General features: G+C 42.3%; 1 non-coding gene across 1 annotated transcript; it reads left to right on the top strand.

The window, feature by feature from the left end:
• Positions 1-7,699: 7,699 nt before the first annotated feature.
• LOC123458357 lies at positions 7,700-7,806 on the top strand. Its single transcript, XR_006635625.1, has one exon. It is a non-coding gene; the product is annotated as a U6 spliceosomal RNA (small nuclear RNA).
• The last annotated feature ends 491 nt before the right edge of the window (positions 7,807-8,297 follow it).

Below are 8,297 nucleotides of genomic sequence, written 5' to 3'. Positions count from 1 at the left end.
TGTCAACCAAGAATACTTTATCCAGTAAATCTACCTATCCCACTTGATGGAGAAATTAGGACATTCCACACACAAAAAAAGAAAAGAAAAAACAGGCTAAAGGAATATATGATAACTAAACCAGCTCTACAGAAAATACTTGAAGAGAATCTTCCACACTGAAGAGAAAGCAAAGCACACCCATGAGGAAACAGGAAAAAATAAACCCTACTGAAATAACAGTTAATATGAGATAGTAAAGGGAAAAGGAAGCACTACAAAACAAGAAGAATGGAGAGAATAAGCACATACCTTTCAATAATAACTCTTAATATCAATGGCCTCAATGCCTAATTAAAAGATAGGATTAAAAGGCATGATCCTTCTGTTTGTTGCCTCTAAGAAACTCATCTTTCCATAAAAAACAGATACTATCTTAGGGTGAAATGATGGAAAATGGTATTTCAAGAAAATAAGCCTAGAAAACAAGAAAATCTTGCTATGTTAACATCTGACAGGATAGACTTCAAACCAACACTAGTGAGAAAAGATAACGAAGATCACTTTATATTAATTAAAGGAACAATTCAACACGAAGACATTACAATTCTAAATATATATGCACCTAACTTGGGGGCTCCCAATTTCATCAAACACTATTAGACCTAAGGTCAAAGATAACACCAAGCACAATTGTAATGGGTGACGTCAATACCCCACTCTCATCAATTGACAGGTCATCCTGTCAATTCCCCAGGACCCACAAAACCCTGATGCACAAGGTAGTACATGCATCTGGAGTTTGTTTACAGGGTCCAAAGGCCCTGGCATGCACATTCTTTCTCTCTCTATCTGCCTCTCTCTCTTTCTCTCTCTCTCCATTTCTTTCTGTGAAATAAATAAAATAAAATAAAAATGTTTAAAAAGTAAGAACTGGGCCTGAGAGATTGCTTAGTGGTTATAGCACTTGACTGTGAATCCTAAGGACTCATGTTTGATCTCTCTCCAGAATCCATATAAGCCAGATGCACAAAGGTGACACAAGTATAAGGTCACACATGCATACTAGGTGGCACAAGCGTTTGGAGTTCGATTGCAGTGGCTGAGGCCCTGGCATGCCAATTCTTCCCCCTCCGCCCACCACTGGCCCTTGCTTTCTAAAAAAAAAGTAAGAAATTAAAGATTAAGGGAAATTATACTAAAAGAAAAAAATAGGTAAAATATAAGAAAAATAAAATAAACCTTTTTAAAATAAAATTAAGCTGGGCATAGTGGTACATGCCTTTAATCACAGCACTTGGTTTCCTTCCTGCTCACACAGAAGTAACAGAGACCAGTAAGCTAAAAAGGAGATATAAAGAGAATAGAAAGGGAGGGGGGCACTTAATAGGATGGTATTGTATATATGCAAGTAGATGAACAGATTAATGGGGGTGAAAAGGCCTAAGTGAGGTCAGGGGAAGAGATTGAGTAAAGGAAACATGGAGGGAGGACTAATCAAAATCTAAGAGGACATAAATAAGTCATATGGAAACCTACTTTTTTGGACAATGGAACACTTAGGAGACATACATTGTCACTAGAAAATTTTCAGTGTCAGGGATGGGATACCTATCAGGGACTTGTTAGCCAGGGAGGCCCCTGATGCCCTCAAAACATTACAGGCCATTGCCGAGGCCCTTGGTGTCCCACCAGGAATAGATGGTAAGAGCCTACTGCTGAAGACTCCACATACTTGGGCTGCAAGGTCACTGAGAAATCCTGCTGGAAGTGAACTGATTACCTCCCCCATGTAGACCAACTGACAGAAAGCTGGAAAAAGCCACACCACCTGCAGTTCAATGGGAGACAGAGAAATCACCAGTGAACACACCTAACAATGACACTGCAAGCCTTATATTTGGCCAGCCAGACCAAATGAGCCAATGGGTGCAATAGTGGCATATCTGTTATGGGGGAAACCAACTGCCCTCTAATTTGACTGGAGATCTGCTCCATGAGAAGGAAAACATCCCTGATACTAAAAACCTACAACAGGATTAGTCATGAGCCCTAGGGGTACAACGTCTGCTGCTGTCTGGATAAATGTATATACTATGCTCATCAAACTGCCCAGTAAGCACTTCTCTTAATCTTCATACCCATATATTAATGCTTGGTTAGAGAACCTTCTCTTTTCAGATGGCAGTGACCTTGGGATAACTCAGAAAGCATCATGGTGCTGAGAAGAAGTGACAGAGGAGTGCTCAGCACTGAAATATCTCTATCACACCTTCCAAGGCTCAGGGTCCAATGTGGAAGAGGCAGCAGAAAGAATGTAAGAGCCAAAGGAAGGGTAGGACTCCTTACAATGTGCTCCTCCAGACACAAAATGTCCTGGATATCCATGACCTCCAGTGCCTGACACTATCTACACAAGACCATCATAACAGGAGGAAAAAGATCATGACATCAAAATAAAAAAGAAACTGATTGATAGGGGGAGGGGATATAATGGAGAGTGGAGTTTCAAAGGGGAAAGTGGGGGGAGGGAGGGAATTACTATGGGATATTGTTTACAATCATGGAAGATGTCAATAAAAGAAAAAAAAAATCACAGCACTTGGGAGGCAGAGGTTGGAAGATCACTGTGAGTTCGAGGCCAGCCTAGGATGACATAGTAAATTCCAGGTCAGTCTGGGCTAGAGTGAGACCCTACCTTGAAAAACAAAACAAAACAAAACAAAACAAAAAGGCCATGTGTGGTGGCACATGCCTTTAATCCCAGCACTTGGGAGGCAGAGGTAGGAGGATCACGACGAGTTCAAGGCCACCCTGAGACTACATAGTGAATTCCAGGTCAGCCTGAGCTAGAATGAGACCCTACCTCAAAAGGAAATAAATAAATAAATAAATAAAAGAACATATTAGAACAAGTTCTTTCTGGGTCCCCTAACACTGAAGTCTCTCACATGGGCTAGGGTTAGTTGAAATTACTTGTCATTTCTACCAGTTAGGCAGGTGCTAAGCAGACAGACAGACAGACACACACTCTCCAAGTGTCATATGTCCAATAGATCTGTCACCTGTGGGTGTTCATTGTCTACACACCAGGGGCCTCTGCTTCCTACATGTATCTTTGCAGCCTGTGACCAGGCATATTTTTCCATGTTCCAGAGACTCTTTAGTCCATACACCCTGGGGCAGTTAATGTTCAAGCCAGTGTCTCCTGGGTGCTCTGAGGAATGCTGGAAGCACACAGTTCACTGAGATCGGTGCTGGAGCACCTGCCCGTGACGAGTTTAGGACCTCCTGTGGGAAGCAGGCTGTGGGAATCAAGAGCTCTGCTGGACCTGAGGCCCTAGTCCCACTGGCTGAGCTGTGTGGCAGTAGATGATCATAAGAATACACAGTTGTGGGCTGGAGAGATGGCTTAGCGGTTAAGCGCTTGCCTGTGAAGCCTAAGGACCCCGGTTCGAGGCTCGGTTCCCCAGGTCCCACGTTAGCCAGATGCACAAGGGGGCGCACGCGTCTGGAGTTCGTTTGCAGAGGCTGGAAGCCCTGGCGCGCCCATTCCCTCTCTCTCCCTCTATCTGTCTTTCTCTCTGTGTCGTCGCTCTCAAATAAATAAATAAAAATTAAAAAAAAAAAAAAAGAATACACAGTTGCTTTCAGGTGTTGTAATCTGTTCCTTACCACTAAATATGGAGCTACCCAACTGACTTAACTGTCTTAACGTCCTGTCACCTGAAGTTCTCCACATGCTCACATCCTCTCCACGACTGCCACCCTTGGCCATCCCCAAGGGTTGTGGCAAATTTCCTGAAGGCTCCCAGACTTATGATTTTCCCCCTTGGCTTGAGGTCCCCAGAGCACCTCTGTTTTAATCAGTTCCCCCTTCAATATGGCTCAAGGACACAGCCCTACATCGATCTGTTCTTTAATGTGAACTTATCACGCAGGGAGTCACTCCCCCAACTACATGCAAGTCTTGTGAGAACCGTGGGCTGTCCTGTGAAACCGTCATCGTTCATCACGGCCACCGGGCTGACCTTTTGGATCGGCTTCTGTTTTCCTGCCATCTGCCTGGGAGCCGTGGTGGATAACCTGCAATGTCCCGTTTCTCCATGCTTCTTGGCAGTTCTGTCACCCACTTTCTAATTTTTATTGCTCTTTTCATCTCTCTCTTTGGTATACAGTTTGTCTTTTTTTTTTATTATTATTATTTCAGAGAGACAGAGTCAGAGAGAGCAAGACAGAGAGAATGGCCACGCCAGGGCCTCCAGCCACTGCAAACGAACTCTAGACGCATGCGCCACCTTGTACAACTGGCTTGCGTGGGTCCTGGAGAATCGAACTGGGATCTTTGGTTTTGCAGGCAAGCGCCTTAACCACTAAGCTGTCTCTCCAGCCAAAATCTGTCCCTTATTACCTTAGTCTTCCCATTCATCATATCACAAGAGGAAGTTCGAATCTGCCATCTTACACTGGAAGTCTGCTTTTAATTTTTTTCTTATTTATTTTTTTTATTTTCTTAATTTATTTATTTTTATTGACAATTTCCATGATTGTACACAATATCCCATGATAATTCCCTCCTTCACCCCACTTTCCCCTTTGAAATTCCACTCTTCATCATATCCCCTACTCCGCTCAATCAGTCTCTTATTTATTTATTTATTTATTTTGGTTTTACTAGGTAGGCTCTCACTCTAGCCCAGGCTGACCTGGAATTCATTATATAGTCTCGGGGTGGCCTTGAACTCATGGTAATCCTCCAAGTGCTGGGATTAAAGGCATGCACCACCACACCCGGCTCAGTCTCTCATCTATTTTGATGTCATGATCTTTATTTATGATGGTCTTGTGTAGGTAGTGTCAGGTCATGGATATCCAGGCCATTTTGTGTCTGGGGGGAACACATTGTAGGGAGTCCTACCCTTCCTTTGGCTCTTACATTCTTTCTACCACCTCTTCCACAATTGACCCTGAGCCTTGAAAGGTATGATAGAGATGTTTCAGTGCTGAGCATTCCTCTCTCACTTCTTCTCATCACCATGATGCCTTCTGAGTCATCTCAAGGTCACTTCCATCTGAAAAGAGAAGATTCTCTACCAAAAGTGAGAATAGCTTTAATATAAGGTTATGAACATTAAGAGAAGTGCTTACTGGGAAGTTTGGTGAGCATAGTATATACATTTAGCCAGACAGCAGCAGTTATACCCCTAGGGCTCCTGACTACCCCTGTTGTAGGTTTTCAGTATCAGGGATATATTCCCTTCCATGGAGTGGGCCTCCAGTCCAATTAGAGAGCAGTTAGTTCCCCCCATAACAGACGTGCCACTATTGCACCCATTGCCTCATTTGGCCTGGCTGGCCAAATATAAGCTTGCAGTGTCCACTGTTGGGTATCTTTACTGGTGATTTCTCTCTCTCCCATTGAACTGCATGTAGCATGGCTTTTTCCAGCTTTCTGTTAGCTGGTCTACATGGAGGAGGTTTTCCACTCAGCTCCAGCAGGATTTCTCAGTGACCTTGCAACCCAAGTATGTGGAGTCTTCCTGCTCATAATTTTTTATGGAAAGTTGAATATGGTGTGCCAAGTAATAAATAGGGGATTATGCTATAAAGGAGGTTTAATGTTAAATGCACAGGACTGGGATTTGTTTAATGTTTTCTGTAGCTGTAGGTGTCAAAGGCATTACTTTTCACCCCTGCTGTCTTACAAGTTCCCTACGAATTTCTATAGTTCTCTCAGTTATACCGCACAGTATTTTTTTTTTAATTTTATTTATTTATTTATTTGAGAACGACAGACACAGAGAGAAAGACAGATAGAGGAAGAGAGAGAGAATGGGCGCGCCAGGGCTTCCAGCCTCTGCAAACGAACTCCAGACGCGTGCGCCCCCTTGTGCATCTGGCTAACGTGGGACCTGGGGAACCGAGCCTTGAACCAGGGTCCTTAGGCTTCACAGGCAAGCGTTTAACCGCTAAGCCATCTCTCCAGCCCATACCACACAGTATTATACTAGAGCTCTGGCATGGTGGCTATACTGTGTGAGAAAAGGAAGTGCTATAAAATCTTATGATTACATCTTAGATTTTAGTGAGCCTGATTCACCAGAGTTTTACATTCAGAAGTATTTCTTGGACTTTTTTCTCCCCTAATGAAACAAAAGTAAAGTGGAGACTGGGTTTGACTAATGTCATTTCCCCAACACAGGTTACGCTTAGGTGATAGCTTACTGGGGAGGCGGGACTTAATTATAAACAACTCTTGGGATATATTTCAAAATTGGTACTCTTCTCTTGGGTCTACTTCTATAGTAATATTCCAAACCCCTATCCAAATCAAAATGATTTTTCCCCCAATCATCACAATGAAAACTTGGTGAGAATCTTGATGTGCAACCCATAAAAAAGAAAAAACTGACAAATAAAAGGAGAAACAGCTGGGCAGGGTGGCACGTGCCTTTAATCCTAGCACTCAGGAGACAGAGGTCAGAGAATCATCATGAGTTTGAGGCCACACTGAGACTACATGGTCAATTCCAGGTCAGCCTGGCCTAGAGTGAAACCCTACCTCGAAAAGCCAAAAAAAAAAAAAAAAAAAAAAATCAAACCCAATGCAAAAATAAAAATTAGAGCAAGGCATGATGGTGCATGCCTTTAATCCCAGCACATGAGAGGCTGAGGTAGGAGGATCACTGAAAGTTCAAGGCCAGCCTAAGACTACATAGGGAATTCTAGGTCAGGCTGGAAATAGACTAGATTCTACCTTGAAAAACTTTAAAAAACAATTAACAAAATTGAAGATGGTGCAAAATTGTTATTTTGGTAAAGCCATAGGATGAAATTCATATAACCTAAAAAGTAGTTAAAAATTGGGCTGAAGAGATTGCTCAGTGGTTAAGGTGCTTGCCTTTAAAGCCTTACTACTGGAGCACAATTCTCCAGGGCCCACGTGGGTCCATTCTTCCTCTTCTTTCCTCTCTCTCCCTCTCTTTCTCTCTCTCTCTCCCAGGCACGGTGACACATGTCTTTAATCTCAGCACACAGGAGACTGAGGTAGGAGGATCACTGTGAATTCGAGGCCAGTCTAAGACTACATAGTAAATTCCAGGTTAGCCTGGGATAGAGTAAAACCCTACATTGAAAAAAAATCTAAAAATGAATGGTCTAAGTACCTATCTTAGAATCTAGAGAAATAAGCACAATGCAGGCCAAGAGTAAATGGAAAAAATAATAAAAGTTATAGCAAAAAACAATGAAATTAAGAATAAAGGGCTGGAGAGATGGCACTTGCCTACAAAGCCATAGGACCCAGTTTCAGTTCCCCAGGACCCCCGTAAAGCCAGATGCATAAGGGGGTGCACGTGTCTAGAGTTGGTTTGTAGTGGCTGGAGGTATCTGGCATGCCCATTCTCTCTCTCTCTAATAAATAAATAAATAAATAAAATTATTAGTAAAAAGTAAGAAAACCATAAACTGGTTCTTTGAAAAGGTTAATAAAATAGACAAGCCCCTAAACAAAAATGAAGAAAGGCCATCACTACAGTGTTGAGTTAAAAGAATGATAAAATAAACATTATAAACATACCTAACCCACAATCTCATAACTAATTAAATGGACTAATTCCTTGAAAAACACAAACTACTAAAACTCACACAAGAAGAATGAGTCTACATCTGTTAATGACACCGACTCAATAATTAACACTTTATAAAATCATATGACCAGGGGCTGACTTTGGTAGCACATGTACTAAAATTGGAATGGCACAGAGAGAGTTAACTTGGCCCCTTTGTAAGCATGACACACAAATTCATGAAGTGTCCCGTGCCTTAATGCACGTCAAGCCCTGAAAGCAAATGGTTTCCAACCAATGGTGCAACACTCAGCAAAATTATCTTCCAAATTGATGGAGGAATGAGGATAGTCCATGACAAACAAAAACAAAAGTAATTCATGTCAACCAAACCAACACTAGAGAAACCTCTCAAATTAACACTGTGTGGAGGGAGGCGAAGAACAGTCTAATCCTTTAGAACACACGAAGACTCACAAGAAAAGGAACAAGGGAATTTTCTAGAAAATAATGAGAAAGATAACCCAGGATCCTCTGGGATATAATCAAGGCAGTCCTAAGAGGAAAGTTTATAGTTATAAGCGCTCACATTAAAAATTCAGAGGAACAGCTGGGTGTGGTGGCGCATGCCTTTAATTCCAGCACTCAGGAGGCAGAGGTAGGAGGATTGCTATGAGTTTGAGGCCACGCTGAGACTACATAGTGAATTCTAGGTCAGCCTGGGCAAGAGTGAGACCCTACCCCAAAAAA

The sequence above is a fragment of the Jaculus jaculus genome, chromosome 1 (genome assembly GCF_020740685.1).
Source record: "Jaculus jaculus isolate mJacJac1 chromosome 1, mJacJac1.mat.Y.cur, whole genome shotgun sequence".
NCBI classification, from domain to species: domain Eukaryota; kingdom Metazoa; phylum Chordata; class Mammalia; order Rodentia; family Dipodidae; genus Jaculus; species Jaculus jaculus.
Note: the sequence above shows the minus strand (reverse complement) of the source record. Positions and strands in the feature narration are given on the sequence as shown.